We start from the raw sequence: 26,541 nt of genomic DNA on the forward strand, positions 1-26,541 counted from the left end.
GTTGGTAGTAGCGATCATACACGTCACAATCGACCCTTCAACGAGTCTTGTAATATGACTTAAGATGAAAGCCAAAACAGAACCCCAATTTGCAGACACGGTGTTTCGGGCTATTGGCCCTCGTTAGTGCAAAGTATGAGAACTGATTTGGCTAGGGGAGAGGCTCTGGACTGGGGTCTAAGGTTTCTCCTTGTGCAGAGTGACATACCAGCTCTGGCTTGTCAGGGTGAGGAGGCTTATTCGCCATGCAATGCTCCTCTGAAGAGGCAATTTACATATTACATTTCCCAGAGGAGCATTGCACGGCGAATAAGCCTCCTCACCCTGACGAGCCAGAGCTGGTATGTCACTCTGCACAAGGAGAAACCTTACCCCTTAGACCCCAGGATTATATAAAAGCTTCTATGTAAGAACAACAAGACAGGAGATATATGAGGCCAATGTCTCCACGTACAGTGGTATATTTTAGCATTTCCCTGTAGGCTTCCGTATATTACATGAAAAACACAAAAATAAATAAATAAAATTGGGGATGGAGATACTGTGGAACATAATTCTGTGTGTGGGAACCAAGAAAGGGGCTCTATGGCATTAAGTATGGGGAAAAGTGAGAACTGATTATCTCCTGGTTTGGGTGGAAACATATTGTGTGTGGAGGATGGCGATACTGGGGGAACATTATACTGTATATGGGGGCAAGTAAGAGGCCCCGTACTATGAGAGTAATACAGGTTTCCTTGGTTCTCGTGTTTCATAGTTGGGTCGTTTGTATCAATCAGCGGAAAAGGAACAAAACCATTGTGATTCTTATAAGGAGACAACACAGAAACCCCTAAATATAACATTTTATACCAACCCCACAATCTGTGACTCTTCAGGGTAAATCGCTCTCTCACCATTGGATTAGAGCTGATACTATGAAGCTAAAGAGACTAAAAAGATGTGGAGAATCCCCACATACCTCCACCCGCAGAGCCGCACTCCACATAGAGAATAATGGAGCCTCCAGCACCGACCTCCACCCGCAGAGCCGCACTCCACATAGAGAATAATGGAGCCTCCAGCACCGACCTCCACCCGCAGAGCCGCACTGCACATAGAGAATAATGGAGCCTCCAGCACCGACCTCCACCCGCAGAGACGCACTCCACATAGAGAATAATGGAGCCTCCGGCACCGACCTCCACCCGCAGAGCCGCACTCCACATAGAGAATAATGGAGCCTCCAGCACCTACCTCCACCCGCAGAGCCGCACTCCACATAGAGAATAATGGAGCCTCCAGCACCTACCTCCACCCGCACAGCCACACTCCACATAGAGAATAATGGAGCCTCCAGCACCGACCTCCACCCGCAGAGCCACACTCCACATAGAGAATAATGGAGCCTCCAGCACCGACCTCCACCCGCAGAGCCGCACTCCACATAGAGAATAATGGAGCCTCCGGCACCGACCTCCACCCGCAGAGCCGCACTCCACATAGAGAATAATGGAGCCTCCAGCACCGACCTCCACCCGCAGAGACGCACTCCACATAGAGAATAATGGAGCCTCCGGCACCGACCTCCACCCACAGAGCCGCACTCCACATAGAGAATAATGGAGCCTCCAGCACCTACCTCCACCCGCAGAGCCGCACTCCACATAGAGAATAATGGAGCCTCCAGCACCTACCTCCACCCGCAGAGCCACACTCCACATAGAGAATAATGGAGCCTCCAGCACCGACCTCCACCCGCAGAGCCGCACTCCACATAGAGAATAATGGAGCCTCCAGCACCGACCTCCACCCGCAGAGACGCACTCCACATAGAGAATAATGGAGCCTCCGGCACCGACCTCCACCCGCAGAGCCGCACTCCACATAGAGAATAATGGAGCCTCCGGCACCGACCTCCACCCGCAGAGCCGCACTCCACATAGAGAATAATGGAGCCTCCAGCACCGACCTCCACCCGCAGAGCCGTACTCTACATAGAGAATAATGGAGCCTCCAGCACCGACCTCCACCCGCAGAGCCGTACTCTACATAGAGAATAATGGAGCCTCCAGCACCGACCTCCACCTGCAGAGCCGCACTCCACATACAGAATAATGGAGCCTCCAGCACCGACCTCCACCCGCAGAGCCGCACTCCACATAGAGAATAATGGAGCCTCCAGCACCGACCTCCACCTGCAGAGCCGCACTCCACATATATGGCTGCTCTGTACGCACAGGACCTGTGATGAGGTCACAGGAGGGGAGGAGTCAGGGGTCACATGATCAGGGCCTTAGTGTATGCAGGACTCTGCTGTGCTGGTTGTCATGGTGCTGGATGAGGGGAAGTTTCTGTGTGGGGTCAGGAGGGGTTTACAGGGTGGATGTAGCAGAGCCACGTGTGTACGAGACGTACGGAGCGGAGCACGCATGTGTACAAATCGTATGGAGCAGAGCTGCATGTGTACTAGGCATACGGTGCGGAGCCACGCGTGTGTGTCTGTCCGGATGAACCCTCTGGAAAAGTTCTCCTGAATATACTCCGACATGGCCTGAGTCTCCTCCAGAGACAAAGGGTAGATCCTTTTCCTGGGCGGTGAGGAACCTGGAACAAGCTTGATCGGGCAATCATACGAGCGGTGTGGAGGAAGGACCTCAGCCTCCTTCTTATTGAAGACGTCCGCATAGTCCCAATAAGCCGAAGGGAGACCTGCGGGAGCAGAGGTGGACTGTGGGAGATTAACAGGACGAATTGGCTGCATACACTGCTTCTGGCAGGAGGATCCCCCAACGTAGCACATCACCCGAGCACCAATCAAGGATAGGTTCATAGGACCAGAGCCAAGGAAACACAAGCAACAGTGCATGTGAGGTTTGGTAGTACGTACAAGGCAATGCTCTCCTAATGAAGGGCCCCATTCTGTAGTACTATTTCTTCGGTCACCATGGTGACGAGCTCTGGCAAAGGTCTTCCAACCACCGATGCAATCAAACGTGGTCTGTCCAGGGAAGCAACAAGAATCTGAAGCCTCCTGACAGTCTTGAGACTAATAAAGTTGCCTGCCGCACCCAAATCCACACAGGCCACCTCGGAGTAACGTCACTGCTCCAGGTATCTCAAAACTTAAAAAGTCAAGGGAGATGAGGAATCAGGAACTCCTAAAGAAGGCCTTCCCTACCTGTCCTAGAGGAAGAAGTAAACCAGCCTCTCTGGAAGCCTTGCAGGATCGTTCTTGGAAATACAAATCTATGCATGTGGCCAGGGAGATTAGATCCTCCAAGGAGGTTGAAGTATCTCGCCCCGCGAGCTCATCCTTAATCCGGCCTGACAGCCCATGCCAGAAAGCACCAACCAGAGCCTCATTATTCCATCTGTTATGATGCGTCACTGAAGGAGGAAAAAACAAAATACTAGCTAAGTCCAGAAAAACCAGAGAGGTTGGCAGCTATCGTATTGCAGACCCCTGAACCTATCCACAACAACTAGCAGTAGCTGTGGGGGGTTCCTACGGTGCCCTAGACCCCTCGATCACAGCCGGAGAACTACACAGCCTAAAGACAGAAAGGGGATAAACTAAACTGCCCCAGAGCAGACCCCAAAGCAATAGGCAGCCCCCAACATATAATGACGGTGAAGCAAGATGAAAACACTAACACAGATCGAAAGATAGGTTGAGCAAATGATGGGGCCCAAGCTAACTAAATAGGACAGGATAGGAAAGCTGCCGTCTGCCATCCGCAAAAACCCTATCCAAAATGAGCCAACCGACTGATAGGAAAAACAGGCCCTGAAGTCGCTAGGCTTCAAAAGACTATATCAGCACTCAGGTATATTCTGAAGACAGAGCAAAAGATCAACAGATCAGAGACAAAAATGGAATTCAGCTCACCCCCGGCCGGGGATGGCAGAACTCCCAATAAACAAGGCAAAACAAAAACAAAACTGAAGAGTACAAAGCAGAGCAGAAAAACTTAGCTTTGAGACGCAGGAATCAGACTGGTCTCCAAGAATCCAGCAGGATCACGAGCAGGGCAGAAGGGCGTCGGCTGCCTTATATCCAGTCCTCAATTCCAGCCACCCAGTCATCATCTAGCTGCCCAGGTGTTTGGTAATCAGCCTCACTACCTTCCTTCACCAGAGGAGGGAGTTCATCAGACCTCAATGGTGAAGGGAAAAATGAACTCACAACATCCATCCCAACTCGGAGGCTAGGATGCGGAAGCGAATGGTGCACTGAGCTACTGACAGGGAACCTTGGCGAAGGTTGAAAAGGGACCCAGTCATGGAGGCCAGCCGTCCCGGTTCATCGAGGACCCTGCGAAAAGTCTCCAAAAAAGCTGCCAACTGGGAGACAATGGGGTCATCATGCTCCCACAGGGGATTCACCCAAGCCAAGGCCTCTCCCTCTGGAAGAGATAAAATGAAAGCCACCTTTGCCCGGTCGGTGGGATACCACAGGGGCAGGAGTTCAAAATGGATGCTGCACTGAGTCAAAAAACCCCTGCACAGATTGGGATCCCCAGAAAACTTAGGTGGCTTGCAAGGATGAGGCGGGAAATGTGGCAAGGACACAGAGCCAAAGCCATGGGCTGTTACCTGTACGGAAGCCACGGAAAACGTGGTGCCAGCGGGGTCCATGGCCTGGTTATTCTGTAACGCCTCAGGGAGGCGAGCAATAAGAGTGGACTCTCTGGACTGTGGAACAGATAGCCCCAGGGCTCGCTGACCTAGTGAAGACTGACCCGTATACAGGGATCATCAGGGACAGGCCGAGGGATCTCTAATTCTGTGACGACTCCTGGAGTGGACCTTCTGGGTTGTGACACCAACCCACCTAGGGCGAGCTGACCTAGTGAGAACCACTCCCTATACAGGGAGTGTCAGGGGCAAGCCTAAGGGGGTGAGCTACCACGACAGCTGGAACCAGGTGGCCAGCTCACAGGAGACACGAGTGATGTGTATAGCAACAGGGAATGTGCAGAGTACAAGAGTGTGCATAGCGTGGAAACAGGGACACGCAGGGTATAGGACAATACAGGGTGAGTGTATGCAAGCACGGAGAGTACAGGACAATACAAAGCATGCACACGGGAGTACGCTAGATACAGGATAGTGCAAGGTGGGTACACGAGAGCACGTATGGCGTGCACAGACAAGCACGCCCGGGTGCGAGCAAAGCAGGGCGCGTGCGAAGGAGCACGTCTGAGTACAGCGTTAGACAAAGCGTGCGCAGAGGGCACGCCTGAGTGCAAGGTTAGAGAGTGGGTGTGCTGAGAAGCACGACAAGGAGAAGGTAGGAGCTGAGCGTGTGCAAAGGAGTATGACAGAGAGCAGAGACAGATGCACACTAGCAACGTTGTGCACCCATGGAACTAAGTACGAGAGGCGCGTGTGCGGACCCGATGGGAACCCCGGAGCGGCCGCAGCGCCAGACGTGGTGACACCGGGCGTGGGGTCCCGTCCCCAGGTGAGAGCGGCGTGACTGGCGGTGTGACAAATACCACGTTAGCTGATACCAAGAGGGGCGGCTCAGATAGCGGGAGACACATGGAATAGAAGGGAAACGTAGAGGACTGACGAACACCAGAGCACTAGAGACAGACATACAGAACGGAGTACAGGAGTATGGATGTGCAGAGTAGTGCACAGGGTACAGAGAAGTAGAGCAGGATACAGGAATACAGACATGCAGAGTAGGGTAAAGGAGTACGGACGCGCAGGGTAGAGCACACAGAGTATAGACACGGGCCTGAGTACAGGCAGATATGTACGCCTGTCCATGAGCGTGATGTCGGGAGCCATGAAGCAAGCAGGAGGGCGGCAATTATGAGAAGATGGGAGGCGCCTAACCTGGACCTGCGACACCCATCGGACCAGACTGCCCCCGGATAAGTATAATAAAACGTATTTATCTTATCTTTCTGGTCGGATTGGGGGCTTATCTACAGTATTATAGAATGCTGTAGATAAGCCCTGAAAGGCGGTGGCCATATCTGATAACGGCCAAACCTGGTGACAGGTTCCCTTTAACTCCAGTGAGATCATGTAATCCTGTGGTAAGGAGAGCAGAAGAGCTGATTAACTTGCGTAAAAAGTGTTACACAATACGCTGTCAACGATCTGTAGCATAGGATGGAGAACAAGAAATTGTATTCGCCAAGAATGGATGAATAATTCCAAGTGGCAGGCAACTTGGGAACTGCTACGTATAATGAAAAGATAGAACAACAACTATTTCAGCTGTGAAGGTAGATGGTTCTGAGCTGTGAAAGTGTCCAGTATCGAGATCATGGTAACGACCGTGCTGCGTGCCAGCGGGGTCCGATAGCCGAGGACAAGCAGGTCAAGAGGCGTGGTCCAAAGAAGCGTGAGCTCTATTATCCCAAGCCTGGATATATAATGTGCCGTCAGTAAAGAGAAAGGCCAAGAGAATGAATAATGAGTGCTGGACTGAATACAGTGGGTACGGAAAGTATTCAGACCCCTTTACATTTTTCACTCTTTGTTTCATTGCAACCATTTAGAAAATTCAAAAAAGTTCATTTTATTCTCATTAATGTACAATCTGCAGATCATTTTGACTGAAAAAAAACAGAAATGTAGAAATTTTGCAAATTTATTACAAAAGAAAAACTGAAATATCACATGGTCATAAGTATTCAGACCCTCTGCTCAGACACTCAGATTTAAGTCACATGCTGACCATTTCCTTGTGATCCTCCTTGAAATGGTTCTTCACCTTCATTGGAGTCCAGCTGTATTTAATTAAACTGATAGGACTTGATTTGCAAAGGCACACACCTGTCTATATAAGACCTCACAGTGCATGTCAGACCAAATGAGAATCATGAGGTCAAAGGAACTTGCCAAGGAGCTCAGAGACAGAATTGTGTTGAGTCACAGATCTGGCCAAGGTTACAAAAGAATTTCTGCAGTACTCAAGGTTCCTTGCCTCCATAATCCTTAAATGGAAGAAGTTTGGAACCACCAGAAATCTTCCTAGACCTGGCCGTCCAGCCAAACTGAGCAATCGTTGGAGCAGAGCCTTGGTGAGAGAGGTAGAAGAACCCCAAGACCACTGTGGCTGAGCTCCACAGATGCAGTAGGGAGATGGGAGGAAGTTACACAAAGTCAAATATTACTGCAGCCCTCCACCAGTCGGGCCTTTATGGCAGAGTGGCCTGACAGAATCCCCTCCTCAGTGAAAGACATATGAAAGCCCGCATAGATTTTGCTAAAAAAACATGAAGGACTCCGAGACTATGAGAAATAAGATTATCTGGTCTGATGAGACGAAGATACACTTTTTTGGTGATAATTCTAAGCGGTACCTGTGGAAAAAAACAGGCACTGCTCATCACCTGCCCAATACAATCCTAACAGTGAAACATGGTGGTGGCAGCATCATGCTATGGGGGTGTTTTTCAGCTGCAGGGACTGGATGACAGGTTGACATTGAAGTAAACATGAATACGGCCAAGTACAGAGATAGCCTGGATGAAAACCTCTTCCAGAGTGCTTTGGACCTCGGAATTGGTCAAAGGTTCACCTTCCAACAAGACAATTACCCTAAGCACACAGCTAAAATAAGAAAGGAGTGAATTCAGAACAACTCTGTGACCATTCTTCACTGGCCCAGACAGAGCCCTGACTTAAACCCAATTGAGCATCTCTGGAGGACCTGAAAATGTCTGTCCACCAAAGTTCACCTTCCTAGCTGACGGAACTGGCGAGGATCTGCAAGGAAGAATGGCAGAGGATCCCCAAATCCAGGTGTGAAAAACTTTTTGCATCATTCCCAAGAAGACTCATGGCTGTACTAGCTCAAAAGGATGCCTCTACTCAATACTGAGCAAAGGGTCTGAATACTTTCTGTACCCACTGTATGTATGGAGATAAACATGAAAAAGGAAGCATTATACCTATAGAGGGTGGAGTGGTGAAGAAAGTGTTTCCTCTATGAGCAACCTATTAATGTGTGTGAATATTAGCGGTGAGCTGTAAAGTGTTAAACTGTGGATAAACACTTAAGAAAAATGAAAGTAAGGGACTAGTGCATGCAATATTACTGTGCAAAAATGTAAATAATAAAAGTGCGGATGTGCTGCTAAGTACTAAACTGAATATTATCCAAATTGTAAAAGATGTTTTTTGCTGTTAATGTGAACAGTTAAGAAAGTTAAAGATTAAGAGATGTCTAAAAGGTCTAAAGTTAAAGATGACACATTTCCTTTATATTTTAGGCAAATATATATATACAGTACAGGCCAAAAGTTTGGACACACCTTCTCATTCAAAGAGTTTTCAAGACTACCTCTTGAAGCTCATCAAGAGAATGCCAACAGTGTGCAAAGCAGTAATCAAAGCAAAAGGTGGCTACTTTGAAGAACCTAGACTATAAGACATATTTTCAGTTGTTTCACACTTTTTTGTTAATGATATAATTCCACATGTGTTAATTCACAGTTCTGATGCCTTCAGAGAGAATCTACAATTTTCATAGTCATGAAAATCAAGAAAACTCTTTGAATGAGAAGGTGTGTTCTTAAGGATGCTTGATGAGGGGAAGTTTATGTGCGGGGGGGGGGGGGTGGGGGGTGGATGGGGGGTGCAAGAGGGATTGAGGGTGTGTGCACATGCTGCGGATTCTGCTGCAGATTCGCAGCGGTTTTGGCCCTGCGGATCCGCAGCAGTTTCTGCTGCATTGTACAGTACCATTAAAATCATTGAAAAACAAAAACCGCTGTGCATATGCTGCGGATTTTTCCGCGGTTTCAATTCCGCAGCATGTCAATTCTTTGTGCGGAAACCACAGCGGTTTTAAAGCTGCTTCATTGTACAGGTGTCAAACCGCAGGGCAAAACCGCAGGCTAATCCACATGGAAAAATCCGCAGCACAATCCGCAGTGTGTGCACTTACCCTTACAGTGTGGATATAGCAGAGCCGTGTGTGTATGAAATGTACGGAGCGGAACAGTGTGTACTAGGTGTACGTAGTAGAGCCGCATGTGTACGAGGTGTACGGAGCGCAGCCGTGTGTGAACGAGGTGAACGGAGCAGAGCCGTGTGTGTACGAGGTGTACGGAGCGGAGCCGTGTGTGTACGAGGTGTTCGGAGTGGAGCCGCGTGTGTACGAGATGTACGGAGCGGAGCCGTGTGTGTACGAGGTGTACGGAGCGGAGCCGTGTGTGTACGAGGTGTACGGAGCGGAGCCGTGTGTGTACGGAGCAGAGCCGTGTGTGTACGAGGTGTACGGAGAGGAGCCGCGTGTGTACGGAGCAGAGCCGTGTGTGTACGAGGTGTACGGAGCGGAGCCGTGTGTGTATAAGGTGTACGGAGCAGAGCCGTGTGTATACGAGGTGTACGGAGCGGAGCCGTGTGTGTACGGGGTGCACAGAGTGGAGCTGCATGTGTACGGGGTGTACAGTGCTGAGCCGTGTGTGTACAATATATATGGAGCAGAGTTGCTTGTGTACGGATAGGAGCAGTAGCATAGCTACCAGGGGGGCAGAGGGTGCAGTTGCCCAGGTCCCTTGCTCTGAGGGAGGCCCACCCACACCCAGAGCTTCTGCCACTGTTTACCATGTCAGCGTGCGCAGCTCACTGATGTAGTTAAGCTTCACTGCAGTGCAGGGAGACTATACCTTTAAGCTGCCTCTAGCAAACTGCAGACACGCCAACATTTCACTGTGTCTGCAGGAGAGATGTCACCAGGCAGCACCAGCTTCTTCAGAGCAAGACAAGATGGTGCTGTAAGAACTCAGGGGCCCTGAGGTGTCTGTGCGGTGAGGAGGGGGCGGGACGCTGATCACCTCCTTACAAGTCCTGGATGGTTTATTTTTTGTGTTTGCGGTCTTGTATCTGAGGCACAGTAGATTTGTGGCGGCTACTTGAACTTTTAAACAGCTCAGAAGGTGTCTCTGTCAATGCAAATCAGCTGCCATACATCTCACTGTGCCTCAGATAGAGGGACTGACATGAGTAGTCAGTATCATGCTCTGCCCTGATAGATGTCACCTCGGCTGCAGGACAGCACAGATAGAATATGTGTCTTTCCCTATATATATATATATATATATATATATATATATATATATAGTATATAAATGTACAAATAGTAGCATCTAAGCTTCTTCCCACCAAACTGCGGAGCAGTGAGCAACGAGAACGGTGAGAGATTTCTCCAAGATATTGCGGCTATGGAGAAAAGATATCAAGGAAAATGGAATCCATCAATGCTTACAGATTACTGTTGGACAATTGTAAGGGTATGTGCACACGTTGCGGATTTGTGTGCGGATCTTTCCGTGCGGAGTCTGCAGAATCTGCAGGTCAGAATGCCTGCATTTTACCTGTGGATTTCTAGCGGATTTAATGCGGATTTCGCCTGCTTTTTTACACCTGCGGATTCCGATAATGGCATAGGTGTAAAAACACTGCAGAATCCGCCCAAAGAATTGACATGCTGCAGAAAATAAACCGCTGCATTTCCGCCCGTTTTTTTTCCGCAGCATGTGCACAGCGGTTTTTGTTTTGCACAGGATAACATGGTGCCGCATGGAAAACTGCTGCGGATCCGCAGGGCCAAATCTGCCCACGAATCCACAACGTGTGCACATACCCTAAGAGATGATCTGATGCAGGAGTACAAGAGACAAACAAAAAACAATGGTCACTGAATGTGAGGAACAAATGTTGTAGTGCAATTTCTTAACTGTTTTTAATTCACAATAGAGTTTAGACAAGTTTAAGTTATTTGAATTGTTGCTAAAATTCCTCTAAATAAATGTTAAAAATTGGCATAACGAAATACTCTGCATCATTATATTTGCAAAAATAATAATGTTTCAAAGTACTGAAACTTTTATGCATTTAATATATGTAGCAGTAAAAGGAAAACTCTTTCATGTCAAAGAAACAAGAGACAATTAAACATTTTCATTGTTAGATTTGAAGTCAGGAGGTCTAAATCATTAAGAAATGGCTCATTTCATAACTGAACCTGACAACTTTTGAAAATATGTAAAACAGTGTTCTATGATCTGAAAGGTCCAGGTCCTTGACCTAGTCAGGTAGAAGGTTCTTCTGCTGCTCCCTCAGGATGTGCTGGTCCCGCAACCTTCCTCTTCTATTCTGCACCAATCAGTTAATGTAGATAAGTGTGGGGCTGGAGGAGAGAAGTTCTCTCAGTGATCAGGATGGACATTGTCTTCTTGTTCTCCTGTGTCACAGGAAGCCGGCTCCAGTCTATTAGACACTTATTAGCAAGATTTTTTTTCTTGATAAAGGTGTGTCTTTCAAAGTAAAACATTTCTCACATTAGGAATATAAAGAAGGCTTCTCCCCTGTGTGATTTCTCCGATGTCTATCAAAATACGCTTTCTGGTTAAAATATTTCCCAGATTCTGAACAGGGAAAAGGCATCTTCCCCTTGTGAATTTGCAGATGCTTAACAAAATGTAATTTCTAGTTAAAACTTTCCCACATTGAGAACAGGAAAAATGATAATTACTTACCGGTAATTTGATTTTCAAGAGCCATGACAGCACCGCAGACATGAGAGATGGTATCCGCCCCCAGGAAACAGGAAACCTGTAGCAGAGACATAAGAAGGGGGCGGCACCTCTTTTCCTCAGTTTGTTTCAGAGTATGCAAAGGTAACCGCCTTATTAGTTTACATACATGTTATATAACAATGTCACTAATATTCACCTTCTTTTTCCTTTATTATATATATATTTTTTTTTTTATATTTTTCCACATAGATTTACATATCCAGATACAACTTTAAATTTTCTGGTGCACCACACAACCATCACCAAGGTAGGGCAGGAACAATGCGGTGCTGTCATGGCTCTGGAAAATCAAAATTACCGGTAAGTAATTATCATTTTTTCCCTTCCCCATGACAGCACCGCAGACATGAGAGGAAAGATAGAATAGACTCCTAGGGTGGGACAACAGCAGACAACACTTTTCTCCCAAAGGCCAGATTTGAGGGCCCTAGGTCTAGTCTATAGTGTCGGAAGAAAGTGGATGGTGAGGACCATACTGCTGCTTTACAGATCTGCTCAACCGAAGCATTTGGCCTTTCAGGCCAAGACGTGGCTATGGCTCTCGTAGAGTGAGCCGTTACACCCAGTGGGGGAGTCTGATCTAAAGAAGAATAAGCCAGTGCAATACCCATAGTAGCCATCGTGCAATTGTTGATTTTGAAGCTTTCTTACCCCTGTTTGTCCCCTGAAAGGACACAAAAAGGGCTGAAGTCTGTCGCCATGATTTTGAGGCTTCTATATATTGAAGCCGGCAATGTCTGACATCTAGGCAATGGAAAGTTTTCTCTCCCTGGGATTTGGGGTTTGGACAAAACGAGGGCAACATTATCTCCTGCTCCCTGTGGAATTTGGAATTTACCTTCGGTAGGAAGGCCGGATCAGTTTTTATGATCACTCTATCATCCAAAAAGGTGGTATATGGTGGATTTACAGATATTGCCTGCAGCTCGCAGACACGACGAGCTGAGGTTAGGGCCACCAGGAGTACTGTTTTTAGCGTTAGCGCCTTTATTGAGATGGAAGCAATAGGCTCAAATGGAGATGCTGTCAGTGCCCTTAATACCAAATTTAGATCCCAGGGAGCTACTTTAGTTGTTAATTTTGTGGGCCTGGATGTAAAGGAGGCCCGAATGAATCTATAGATCCATGGGTGATCAGCCAGTTTTTGATCAAACAACGCACCCAGGACCGATACCTGCACTTTTAGGGTGCTTGTGGACAGTCCTTTTTCCAGTCCTTTCTGGAGGAACTCTAGGATCTCTTTTATTGGTATTTTCTGGGCTGTCCCAATCCTTTGTCTGCCTGTGAACTGCAAGAATTTTTCCCAAATTTTTTGGAATTTACGTGAAGTTACCTCCTTTCTGCTAGCGAGCAGGGTGGTTACTAATGGGACTGAGAACCCTTTTGCTAGGAGTCCCCTCAAGTTCCACGCAGTGAGGTGCAGCCTGTGAACCCTGGGGTGTTCTACTGGGCCCTGGTATAGCAGATTCGGGGTATCTGGGAGGATCCATGGGTCCGAGATAGACATGCATCTGAGCCATGTGAACCATGCCCTTTTCGGCCAGAAGGGCGCAACCAGGATTATTCGAGCTTTGTCCTGTCGGATCTTTTTCAAGACTACTGGAATCAATGGAAACGGGGGGAACACATAGGCCAGACGAAATTTCCACCGGTGTAGTAGCGAATCCACCCTGTCTGGTTGCTCTCTTGGATTTAGGGAGTAGAACCTGTCCACTTTTCGATTTTCCCTGGTAGCAAACAGGTCTACTTTTGGGGTGCCCCAGGCAGCGCAGATTTCCCCAAATATTTTTTGACTTAGGGACCATTCTCCCTGGTGTAGTACATGACAGCTTAAATAATCGGCCAGATAATTGTCTGCCCCCTTTAAATATGTACCCGATAAGGACATAAGATTGTTTTCCGCCCATGCGAATAATTCCCTGGCCTCTGCCATAAGGGTTGCCGACCTTGTACCCCCTTGTCTGTTAATGTATGCTATGACCGTGTTGTTGTCAGATAATATGGTGACATGTCTCCCTTGCACTTCTCGCTTTACTAGGGGTAGGGCTCGCCTCACAGCTGCCAGTTCTTTTAGATTTGAGGATGCATCCCTCATTCTGGGTTCCCACTGGCCCTGTAGGGTTCTTTTCTCTATGTGTGCCCCCCAACCACTCGGACTTGCGTCCGTGGTCAGTACCACCGAGTTTTGAGTGGTCCAGGGCACTGATCTGTATAAGCTTTCGGTGCTCAGCCACCATTTTAATGACTCCTGCACTTGAGGTGAGAGAATGATCTCCCGATTTAAATTGGAGGGACCCTTCTGTTCGGATAGGATCTGCCACTGTAGTTCTCTCGTATGGGCTTGTGCCCACCGGACCACTGGGATTGTTGCTGTTAACGTGCCCAGGAGTGACATTGCCTCTTTTACTGATATGGCTCGACCGGATTCTATCCGTTGTATTTTTTGTTGGATAGCCCCAACTTTCCTTTCTGGAAGAATGCACTGCTGTTTTAATGAGTCCAATTGAATTCCAAGGAATTCTTGTGACTGCACTGGAGTTAATTTGGATTTTTATTTTTTTTAGATTGATCATCCAGCCTAACCTGGTTAATATTTCCAGGACCTTTGTAACTGCATTTTCGCAATTTTACTTGTCGTTTGCTATGACGAGGAAATCGTCTAGATAGGGTACCAACAGGATATTTTCCCTTCTTATAAAGGACGCTACTTCCCCAATGATTTTTGTAAATATACGAGGGGCCACTGATACCCCGAAGGGTAGGCACTGGTACTGTAGATGAGTGGGGACTTGAGCAATCTCTACTACCAATCTTAGATATTAAAAACACACGGATACCTTCAGGGACTACTACGCCGGGTTGTACTCGCTTCCCTCAACTCTTCCGGCAGACCCAGAAACAAGAGCCCATTTAATTGATGAGTATCTCGCCGCTCGATCACTCCCAACACTAGACACGGAAGCTCTTGACACACTTAACACCCCTATTACCACGGAGGAATTGAATTCCGCAATCAAGGAACTTCCAAATGGAAGCGCTCCAGGACCAGACGGTTTTTCATATTTATATTATAAAGTATTCCAAGATACACTTGTCCCTCACATGCAGACTCTATTTAATTAATTCCTCAGTGGTAACCCGATCCCTACCTCGATGCTGAAATCCCACATAACAGTGATTCCAAAACCTGGAAAAGACCCCTCGAACTGTGCAAGCTATCGCCCAATATCATTGCTAAACACAGACTTAAAAATATTTGCAAAAATCCTGGCCACCAGATTATCAATATTCCTTCCACGGCTGATTCATGGGGACCAAGTGGGATTTGTTTTGAATAGGCAAGGAGGGGATAACACCAGACGAACGATAGACCTCATAGATGCATTAAACCGCCGGGGAGAGCAGGGCTTGCTTCTCAGTCTTGATGCGGAGAAGGCCTTCGATAGGCTGGGTTGGCCATTCCTGTTTGCCACGCTTAAAAGGTTCGGCATTGAGGGGCCTTTCCTGCAGGCCGTTCGGGGCCTATATACAAATCCTGAGGCCTCGGTGAAGCTTACCCACGCGTCATCATCTGCTTTCCCCATATATAATGGCTCTAGACAGGGGTGTCCCCTGCCCCCCCTATTATTCGTACTTTGTATAGAACCCTTAGCTGCACAGGTCAGGGAGAGCCCGGATATTCAGGGAATTCAGGTAGGGGGACATGAGTATAAGTTATCACTTTTTGCAGATGATATACTTTTAACACTACGGAATCCCCTGATCTCTCTGCCCAACCTACACTCAATTCTAAACGAATATGGCAACCTGTCAGGCTATAAAATTAATGATACAAAAACGGAGGCTTTGCCGCTTAACCTAAAACCATCGACTATCGCAACACTACAATCGGCATTTACATACACCTGGAAAAAAGACCACTTAAAATATTTAGGGATTTACTTAACAGACACATACAAAAAGCTATACTCCCATAACTTCCCCTCTTTTCTAGAAGACCTAAAAAAGACACTGACCAAGTGGGAAAAGCTCAATTTATCATTCTTTGGGAGGATGGCCTCCGTTAAAATGACGATACTTCCAAGATTACTATATTTGCTGAAGACATTACCTATACCAATCCCGAGACTGGCGATCCGACGTATCCAAAAAACGTTAAATAACTTAGTCTGGGCTCACAAACGCCACCGAATTGCTCAAGCGGTGTTGATATCTCCTAGAAAATTGGGTGGCTTGGCTTTCCCTGATATATGGAAATACTACTTAGCCACACATCTGAGACGTATCCCTGCTTGGACCAATTTGACCTCAGTGGATAGATGAAGAGAGGTGGAGCAGAGATGGTTGGCCCCTATTCACCCAGCTACCTTATTGTATGGAAATTCCTCAAATGCCACAGATGCGAGTCTTTTGGGTCCCATGGTACTCACGAGACGAGTGTGGCGGGCGGCCAGGAAGGCCTTCTCATTAGCACCAACCGAATCTCCACTGACGCCATTTTTATACACAACAGCCTTACAAAATAGTTCAGATAGTCGTGTGACGACCCCATGGATCCGGGCTAGACTCTTTCGTTTTGTAGATATTATAGACCCTTGCACCAACACAATACTCCCCTTTGCGGCCCTACGAGAAAAATTTAGACTTCCTAAAGAAGCTTTCTACACCTATGCCCAGATATGTCACTTAGCTACATCAATGATCAGATCAACTACATTCTCCAAACTTACCCCATTTGAGGGCCTCTGCAGGCAGGGTCCATCAACTAAGGGATTAATCTCACGAATATATGACATACTCTCGTCGCATATGGAAATACAGCACTCGTACATGACAAAATGGGAAACATATCTGGGAAGAGTGATTCCGAGACCAATGTGGCAGACTATCTGGGAAAGGGCAGCAAAGACTTCCATATGCACCACACATAAAGAGAACCAATACAAAATACTGATGCATTGGTACAATACCCCTGAGGTCTTGAATAGACTCTTTCCCAACTCATCAGACCAATGCTGGAGATGTAAGCTAGACAAGGGTTCTCTCACCCACATTTTTTGGGACTGTAATGTCCTGGCTCCGTTTTGGAGGGAGGTGGGGGGGTTGATCCACAGAGTTTTGGGGATTGAGGTCGCTTTGGATCCATTCAATTATCTCCTTAATGTTCCACCTATGGATATCTCAAGGGACTCGGCCAGGCTGCTCCTACATATCTGGACTTCGGCAAAGTGTCTTATATCCTCGCTCTGGAAGAAGACCTCTCCCCCTACCATTCAAGATCTAGAACAGAGAATCCAGGAAACAAGGCGACTGGAATACCTCACTGCATGTATTAATAACCAGTTGGGAAAATATCAACGGATATGGTCTCCTTGGGACCTTTTTATGAATAGTAGCACTTAATCGCCAGTGAACGCCGTTTATATATTTTGATGTGCTGATCTGTATGCAAAATGTGTCAAATTCTTTTTCATACCCTTCCCTATCTTTCCCTACGTCTCACCCCCTGTCTAAAAGTTTTGTTGTATTTGATGGAAGGAGAGAGAGGTTGGAAACTTTCTTTCCTTTTCTCTTTTTCTTAAAGTGTAACCTTTCGTGTTTATGTTTTCAAAAGAAAAAAGCTTTTTCAGATAATAAAATAAACAGTTTAAAAAAAAAAAAAAAAAAAGATATTAAAAACACACATGTGACATGCACAATGTGAACAAGTCTGTTGGACCATGTTCACACCACCCTGACTGAAACACAAACAAAAAGCACAGAATGACAACTGTGCAAAAATACCTTGCAATAAGACATATAACAGTAATCAGCAAGTGCTGATAAAAGGTAATAACAAACACAGGGTATTTAGTCGATACGTCTTTTGCAAAAAAATGTATGCCAAGCTGCTTCACCAACGTCAAAGTAACCCGTATTGAAGCAGTCCCTATCTAATGTATTTAAAACCTGAACATATGAACAGTGTCTAAATGAGCAGGATTAAGACAGGCGCTTTCTGGTATGGGCACGTGGTGCAAGACAGCTTCTTATGTGCATGTCACGCAAGAGAGGGGTGGGGTCTCAAATCATGCATAAGCACAAAAAAAACTGGATTAAAAACACACGTGTGACATGCACAATGTGAACAAGTCTGTTGGACCATGTTCACACCACCCTGACTGAAACACAAAAAGCACAGAATGACAAATGTGCAAAAATACCTTGCAATAAGACATATGACAGTAGTCAGCAAGTGCTGATAAAAGGTAATAACAAACACAGGGTATTTAGTCGATACGTTTTTTTGCTTTTTTGTTTGTGTTTCAGTCAGGGTGGTGTGAACATGGTCCAACAGACTTGTTCACATTGTGCATGTCACATGTGTGTTTTTAATCCAGTTTTTTTCGTGCTTATGCATGATTTGAGAGACCCCACCCCTCTCTTGTGTGACATGCACATAAGGAGCTGTCTTGCACCACGTGCCCATACCAGAAAGCGCATGTCTTAATCCTGCTCATTTAGACACTGTTCTTATGTTCAGGTTTTAAATACATTAGATAGGGACTGCTTCAATACGGGTTACCTTGACGTTGGTGAAGTAGCTTGGCATACATTTTTTTGCAAAAAAGTATCGATTAAATACCCTGTGTTTGTTATTACCTTTTATCAGCACTTGCTGATTACTGTTATATGTCTTATTGCAAGGTATTTTTGCACATTTGTCATTCTGTGCTTTTTTGTTTGTGTTTCAATCTTAGATATTGTTGGTGTTCCCCCCGATTAAAGGATTATCTTATATTGGGACATGGTAATAGGCGTCGGTAAGATCTATTACTGCCATGTAGCAACCCGGGTCGAGTAGCTTCACTGCTGACCCCAAGGTCTCCATTTTGAATTTCTCTGTTCTGATGTATTGTTTCAGGGCTTTGAGATTGAAGACTGTTCTTAGTGACCCATCTGGTTTTGGCGTGAGGAACAGAGTGCTGTAAAATCCTTTCCCTACTTGATGACACAGTACTTTTATTAGTACCTCCTTTTGCATGAGGAGTTGAATCTCCTTTTCTAGCGTGGCCTGATTCTTTTTAGCTACCCGGGTCACTTTTACTCTTTGAGGTGGAAGGCTTAGAAAACTTAGTCGTAGGCCCTCGGCTAACAGGTCGGTTACCCACTTTGAGGCGGGCAATGCAACCCATTGATGGGCAAAGAACCGAAGCCTTCCCCCAACTGCCCTGGCGTCATTGCTTAGTATCGGGTCTCAGGGTGGTTTTACTAAAGAGGAATCCTTTCTCTTTTCCCCTCCAGGGTCTGTCCCGCGTGGTTCTATCGTCTGGCCGCCCTCGGCTCCCTCTGTTCCCTGCTCCACGAAAGGACGAGCGAGCTTCAGTCCACCGACGCCTAGGGAAGGGGGGTGGAAACCGTTTTTTCTTATCTGACGCTTTTTCTAAAACTTCGTCCAATGCTTTCCCAAACAGGTATTGACCCTCACACGGGACGGCGCAGAGTTTAACCTGTGACTGGAAGTCTGCTGACCAGTTTTTTAACCAAAGTGCTCTGCAGCCAGAATTTGAAAGGGTGCATGCACGGGCGGCACCTCGAACGGAATCTACTGCAGCGTCAGCCAGGAATCCCGCTGCCTTCTGTAGGGAAGGTATTGCCTCCAGCAGTGTCTCCCTTGGGCATTTATTCTTAATTTGGTCACTTAATTCGTCTAACCACTTGACCATAGCACGCGCTGTACAAGTGGCGGCCACCCCCGGCTTAAATGACCAAGCCGATGCTTCCCAGGCAGATTTTAGAAAAGCGTCTGCTTTCTTGTCAAGGGGATCTTTTAAGGCGCCCATGTTCTCAAATGGCAATGCTATTCCCCTGGATGTACTAGCAATGGCGGCATCTAGTCTGGGAGCTTTTTCCCATTTATCGCATACCTCCTAATCAAATGGGTATTTACGTTTGAGCGCCTGCGGTATGGACATTTTTTTGTTGGGTTTCTTCCATTCCCTCTTAATCAAATTTAACAGGTTATCATGGAAGGGAAAAACCCTTTGTTTTTTCCCCTCAAGATTGCTAAACATAGCATCTTGAATTGACTTTGGCTCTTTTGGTGTTTCAAGTCCCATTGTGGACCTTACAAGCTTTAGTAATTTCCCAATGTCCTCAGATAGGAAATATGGACGACCCTTTTCCTCGTCCGAGGAGTCTAGGTCCGGGTCCGAGGGCCCTATCTCCCCTTGTTCTTCCTCAGACTCTATGTCAGTAGTTATTTCTGTGGGAGGGAGAGGAGGAGGTGGGGGCGGGGTTGAAGCAGGAGTTATATCGGAGCCACGTGTAGTTTGCTCCTTTAATTCATCTTTTACTGTCGACTTTACTTGATCCCGGATCATAGTTTTAATGCTCTGGAGCTGGGATGGTGACTCTTCGGCCACTGTTTTTTTAATGCACGAGCGACAAAGTCGCTTCTCATAAGATTTAGCTAGGGCCTTTTTGCATAGTGCACATTCCTTGTTCTTTTGCTTTGATGTGGCCTTTCCCTACAGAAGACATACATAGGGCAGTTAATATATTGTGCTGCCTTACAAAGGCACTCACCCGGCCCTCTGGGTACCCCGGTGGCTCTTCCTCCTGCGCGCGCATCTCGCCTTCAGGATCCATCTGCGCTCCGCTGCTGATCTGGCTCTACAACTCCGGAGCCTGTGTGCAGCCTCTCAGGGACCAGTGGCACCTGCCTTGCCTCCCTTTTTATGGAGGAGCGGTGCGCGCTTCTGGGACCGCTCCCGCCCGGAAGTGCCCAGTACCCCGCTCCCCCAGAGTGTGACGTCACTTCCGTTGCGACCCCAGAAGCCGTCGCCACTCAGTCGGCGCCAGCGTCGTGGTGGCCACGCCTCCCCCGGCCCAGCCTCCCACCGGCGAGTCTCACGAGGAGGACACCGCTCACAGCGCCCACCGAGCTGGGCTGACAGGCACGCGCCACCGTGCCTCGCTGCCATCCTCTCCCCGCGGACCTCGGCTTCCTGACCGGACGACATCAGAGGGGGATCCCTCCAGAGGTACGGACTCTGCCCCTGAACATGAAAAAGACTTCTCCCCTGTGTGAGTTCTCTGATGTATATTAAGATGCGATTTCTGGTTAAAACATTTCCCACATTCTGAAGATGAAAAAGACTTCTCCCCTGTGTGAGTTCTCAGGTGAACAACATCATTGGGGATTTATATATCCTATGGATGAGAGGAATTTGGAACATTCTTTGTGACTCCGACATGTAAAGTTTAGGTGTCACATACAGCATTTTCCCCCATTGCTCCACAGATAAAGGACCCACATCCTCCTCCCATTTTGTCTTAACTATCAAACGTAGGGCCAGTAACTGCCTATAAATAAGGGATATTAGACCTTTTGTATCCACAGCTTTAGGAATGGTATCTATTGTGAGATATCTATAAATCAGTATGGCGTTTATTCTAGATAGTGTACTATACACATGACGTATTTGCAGATACTGATCAACTACCCTATTTGGAAGGTTAAAAATCGGCCTTTATCTGTTCAAAGCTCTTGAACAATCCATCCCTCAAGGTTTGTGATATTAAACATATACATCTATTCTCTACTCACTAACATTTTTTGTAGCTCTGGTAACTTATAGTTGTTCCATATTGTATGGAAAAAAGGGGGAAAGGAAAAAAAGGATAGAAAGATTAAGAGCAAGGAGGAAGTATAGAAGTTAGCTAGTAATGTCTACCTCTTTACGTCCAAGGCATATAGATTATGGATATATTGAACACAAACAAACTGCGAAACAAGCAGACCCCAATGCAAGTCCATAACTGGTGGTTGTCTTTACAGGTTAAGTCTAACCTTCAATCCTAGGGATCCTATAAAGGGGAACCATGGAATACATAGCAATTACATTAATACAGCCAGATATTACAGTAATATTATGTGAGCTCAACTTATATGTCGCTCTAAGATATTATATGAACTGAGACATTCTTAATAGTGGGATAGAGGAACATAAAACTCTATTAAGCTATATGTAATTATATTCTTAAAGAAACAACCAAACATCTGCAAACTGTATCTCTCATCGGGGAGACAAGTTTCATTTCAGGAGCTCATATGATTGGCAGGTTGCTTTCCCATCTGGGTGCATCACCATCAAGTTCCTGATCCATTGAAAGTCTTCTGCAACGTGCTGGAACTCTCTGTGACAATGGTGGAGGTGTCCAGTCAGATATATGGATTCTGGGAATGTCCAGGGCATCACAAAATGGTCTCATGCCGCTTGGATCTTTGAAAATATATGTGGCGCCCCTGAGGGTCCAGTCGCTACACTGCACCTCAACCAGGTGTAGTATCCCACCTTTCAGGTAAGATGGAGACACCTGACCTAGCTCTTTCCACAGCAGCAGGTGATGTGATTCACCATCCCTGCTGGCTAGGAAAGGGTGTTAGAAGGTGGGTGGAGCTGGAAGGTTGGAGTGGGAGAATAGAAGGGAAGTTAGAATCAGTCTTCCCGTAGGGGAAAGACGTGCATAGGCAACCTTTCCGTAGGGGAACGTGGGAAGAGATAGAGTTGTACAGCAGACCCCTGCTCTGCGGGGCTGCTGGTACGGACTGAAGGAAGCTCCCTGAAGGGGAAAGGGATTTCCCAGAGGCACGGGTAGAGAGTGCTCCCCGTGGGGCTCGTTCCACGCTAACGGATGTCAGGTGGGGGAAATCCAGGTCGCAGAAGGGTCTTGACCCCTATCCTAGTGGTGTGGACAACAGGACTCAGCTATCAAGCTGACAGCTGTGGCAACTTTAGGGGCCACAGCCAATTACCAGTTATCTTCTCCAGAAAGGCAGCCAGAAAGGATAAAGGAAACATTTTCGGTCACGTTATCCAACAGGGTTCGCGGCAGCTGTCCTGGGACACTGACTGCGAGGTGCTGGAAAGGAAGGAAAGTGGAAAGCAGCACTATGAGATGGCCAGTGAAGGCACACACTGACAGGGAATTCTGGAAAGGTGTCCTCTATCTTTCTGGAGGTAGGCTGGATCCCTTACCTGGAGGACGTGGCACCAAGCGGGCATCTGTACTGCAGACAGAACTGAGAGTAAAGCTTTGGAACTGCACCCATCTGTGTCTTCTGCATTCTTCCTGCGTCACATTCTCAGCACTCCTACATCCCTTGCTTAACACTACATCATCACCATCTTCCTCAACATCTTCTACAACTGCCCTGGGACTAAGCTCTGCCTGTGGAGAGCTATTCCAACTCTGCTGCATCACAACATCAGTCCCAGAGGATCTGCACTGCCGCGCTGGTTCCTTACTAATCAGATACCACAAGTGGCTTCACGAACACTTTATACAAAAGCTCTTTATTTTCAATCCTCTGTAAATATACCCCTTTTATTGGACACCCAGGGCCACGGACCAGGTCATCGCCACTGTGACACTGCCCCTTTAAGAAGCGGCCCGGTACCGAGTGCCCCACGGCCCTGGCGGGCGCTCCATACAGAGCTGGGATGTGTAGCCACAGGAGTACATCAGGCCATTGTCCCAGAGGGTATTAAGTAGTGGTCATACAGTAGGAAAAAATTCCCAAAAATTAAAAAAAAAAAAAAAAAACACATTTGAAAGGTAGACTCACCAAACTCTGACTAATGCACTAGCAGGATGCAGCAGACCTCCATTGATAAAGGCTGGGGCAGCACAGGTGCAAACCACTGATGAAAACAGCCAGTAACCCGTAAGGGTCTTGCTGCCTAGTGGAAAAAATGCACACAAATGAGGCTTGCATAAGACATCAGTCACACAGGTAAATGTGGTGCAAAGTGTCTGAACAGCCTATTAATAACACTCATAGTAATTAGCAGGTGGGCTGCTGTATACTATGAGTTATTTTTATATGGTTTCAATCAGTTTAATATAATATACACTGAGATGAGGTAAGCAAAAGGTCACTGAAACTTACTTAAGATAAAGGAATGTAAATTACTGGTCATTTGTTTATCCATCAACAAAGGACCATTGATATTCAAGGCAACTACCCTAATTAGATTGAGTGTGTTAACTTTCCCAAGGATGTTATCTTGTGCTCCGAAGCCCCTCCTCCAGCTTGCTGTATTTCTGCCATGTGGCACACATGAGGCCCCCTCTAGCTTACTGTATTATATACTGGTTAAAACAGGTATTGAGGGGATATGTTTATAGCCAATGCATAATAGACTTGTGACATCATTCCCCACATGGTGGGGCTGGACACACCTTTTAGCTGGACATGTAAAAAGAACCAGGAGATATGTGCTCGCTCTCTTTTGGCTCCTGGAGGATGACTGGTCGACGTCTATCTGAATAATGTAACGTATGAATAATGCTTGTTTCTGATTAATGCATATGTATTTATAGTTTTATACTGTTTATTATTTGATCTTATCACTTATTAAGTAAATCAATTTAGTAAATTCAGTTCTTGTGTGAGCATTTTCTTATTCATTACAATCCATTGGAACCCTTACAATACAAATTGGTGGCAGCAGTGGGATTGCTTTGAATAAAAATGTTTGCAAAATTGAATAAGTTTGTTAAGAGTAGGAAAGCAGTTGAGAGTAGTGTCAGATCTTTGCCAGAATGGGTGTTACCAGGAAAGTGGACCCCAATGGCACAGGAATGTAACAAATATATGGAGGGACAGCGCTTATCAAATCATCAGGATGTGGCAGGCAAATTTGATCTCTCAAGGTATAATGCATAAGAGCAGAAAGCTGCAGCAGCCGTTGGATGGATCTGTGTGCAAGTGTCCCAAAGATTACAGGAGGAGAAAGATAACTTGCGTTTAGAGCTGCATACAGCTATAGAGCAAAGGATTAGCTTGCAATCAGCCTTGAGAGACCAAATGAAACAGCATGACAATAAGCAAAGGAATTTTGAAGCTTATGTAATGAAAAATGTGAATAAGAATAGGCGCAGGAGGAGACAGCGGCCAGTGTCAGATATTATTACTGCACAGATTAGCACAATGATTGCACATGAGAAATGGTCAGATTTGATAGAATGGGATGGCTGTAACAGTGAGACAGATGAGGAAGAAAAGCAAGCCAGACCAATTGTGACTACTAAAACTAGGAGAGAAGTCACACAGCATAGTGGAGATAGGATGGATGCAGGAAACGCAGCTACAGGAGCAGAAGATTCAATGACCGAGGAAACTAGGAATTATACAGCCGGAGAATTAACAGAATTAGCTACCAGGTACAGGCAGCAAGCAGGAGAACCTTTGTTAGCATGGATTCTCAGATTATGAGATCAGGGAGCCGATACTATAATCTTGAACAGTCTTGAGGCAGTAGGACTTTGTAGTATTTGTATTGATCCTATGGTACATCTAAAAATGAGACCTGCAAGGGACACTACAGAGACATTCTCTTTGCTGCATTTGGTGAGGGATTCTGTGGCACAAGTGTATGACTCTCGCATGGAATTAATACCACAGACACGATGGAGTTCAGAGATTGAGAGAAATCGCATGCATAGGTGGCATAACTCGCAATCCTTTGCCTGATCTGAATGATCATTTTGCTGTTATTGAGGATTGGAAGGGACCAGATGCTGCAATATTGACAGTATTGATGAAGAATAAGCTCATAGAAGGTGCCCCAGCGTCATACAAAGCCCCATTGTTCACTATGTTCAGTGCACTTATGGGAAATTCCACTAATGTCTACACAGCATGCAATTTAATCTCCCAGCTATCTGCTCTAGAGAGAGCAAAAGTATCAAAAAATAGTACAGTAGCGAGAGTAGATCAAGAAAGGAGAAAATAGGATGATACCCAAATAAGAAAGTGCAGGAAGGAGTTGTTTTGTGACCTGATAGCTAGTGGAGTTCCTTTCCAAGAGATAGATGGGATCTCTACAAGTGACCTGTTGAGGAGATGGCAAGATCTGAGAAAAAGTAAATGGCAACTCGCCAGACCCAAGAGAGTGGCAACAAATGTGATAGGGGGTTGGAAGGATTGCCTCATGGACTAATTTTAAATGCAGATTTTAGATAAAAGTTGTGGAATATCCCTGAAAATTGTTGTTTGAACAGTTTTGACATTTTTTGATGTCTAATGATGTTTGTTTTCGTTCTAGAGTTTCTTAGAGAAATACTCCTGTGAGCATACTGTGACGTATGCGCTGGCTGATAAATGATGAATTGGGTTTGGTCTTGGTGATGCATAAATGTGCATTCCTCACCTGAGGGTTTGTAATAGACCTTGATGTTTTAAAAGGCAAAAGACCACAGCAGATATAAGATGATTCTGTATGTGGGAGCCATGTGAGAGAAACATACAAGGAAAAGAGGGAGTGACAGTACAGACAATGAATTTAAGACTGACCTAAAGTTAGATGACTGATAATATACTGGGGGGTTGACAAGATAAATAGATGACTTATTTGTACTAAGTGTTTGTCTTTGTCACTGTATGTGCTTTGTGTATTTGTCATGGATATCCCTTGATAAAATTGGTTCACAGCCAAAGAAAAAATCCACGTGGTATTTTTATTTTTACTTTTTATTTGGTATATTTTTATTTTTTATGAGCTCATTCTTTGAATTGTAATGGTACTGTGTTTAGCATTCTTGGTTTTTAAAGGAATTGTTTTGTTTTCTTCTCTTTTCAGTCCACTACATGTTGGATTGGGGAGTGGGGTGTGTAATTAACCTTTTGTTTGCAGGAGTAAAAGAAGAAACCTTGGCCATTTAATTAACATGTAAATACAGTGCACAGTAAATTGTTCATTCCTGCAGTAGTGAAAAAGGAGTCCATCTGCCTAATATTTTATGACTTAATTTTGAGTTTTAACATTTTTTATTTTTTGGGAGCTCCCGTGCAAATTGGGTTTTTGAAGAACATATGTTAAATGATTTCAATGAATGCTAGTCTGTTAATGTCTTGATATAGCTTTGTTCACCTACACCTGAGTCATGCAATGCAAATGTGTGGGTACCCAAAGTGTGTGTTTGTCTATAT

General features: G+C 46.0%; 1 long non-coding RNA gene across 1 annotated transcript in view; it reads left to right on the top strand.

Annotated features, from left to right (window-relative positions):
* The window catches only part of LOC141047084 (uncharacterized), a 75,922-nt gene that overhangs the window by 8,337 nt on the left and 41,044 nt on the right, over positions 1 to 26,541 (top strand). The window lies entirely within an intron of this gene.

Source organism: Dendrobates tinctorius, unplaced genomic scaffold, assembly GCF_039654945.1.
Source record: "Dendrobates tinctorius isolate UK_male_01 unplaced genomic scaffold, ASM3965494v1 ptg000126l, whole genome shotgun sequence".
NCBI lineage: Eukaryota > Metazoa > Chordata > Amphibia > Anura > Dendrobatidae > Dendrobates > Dendrobates tinctorius.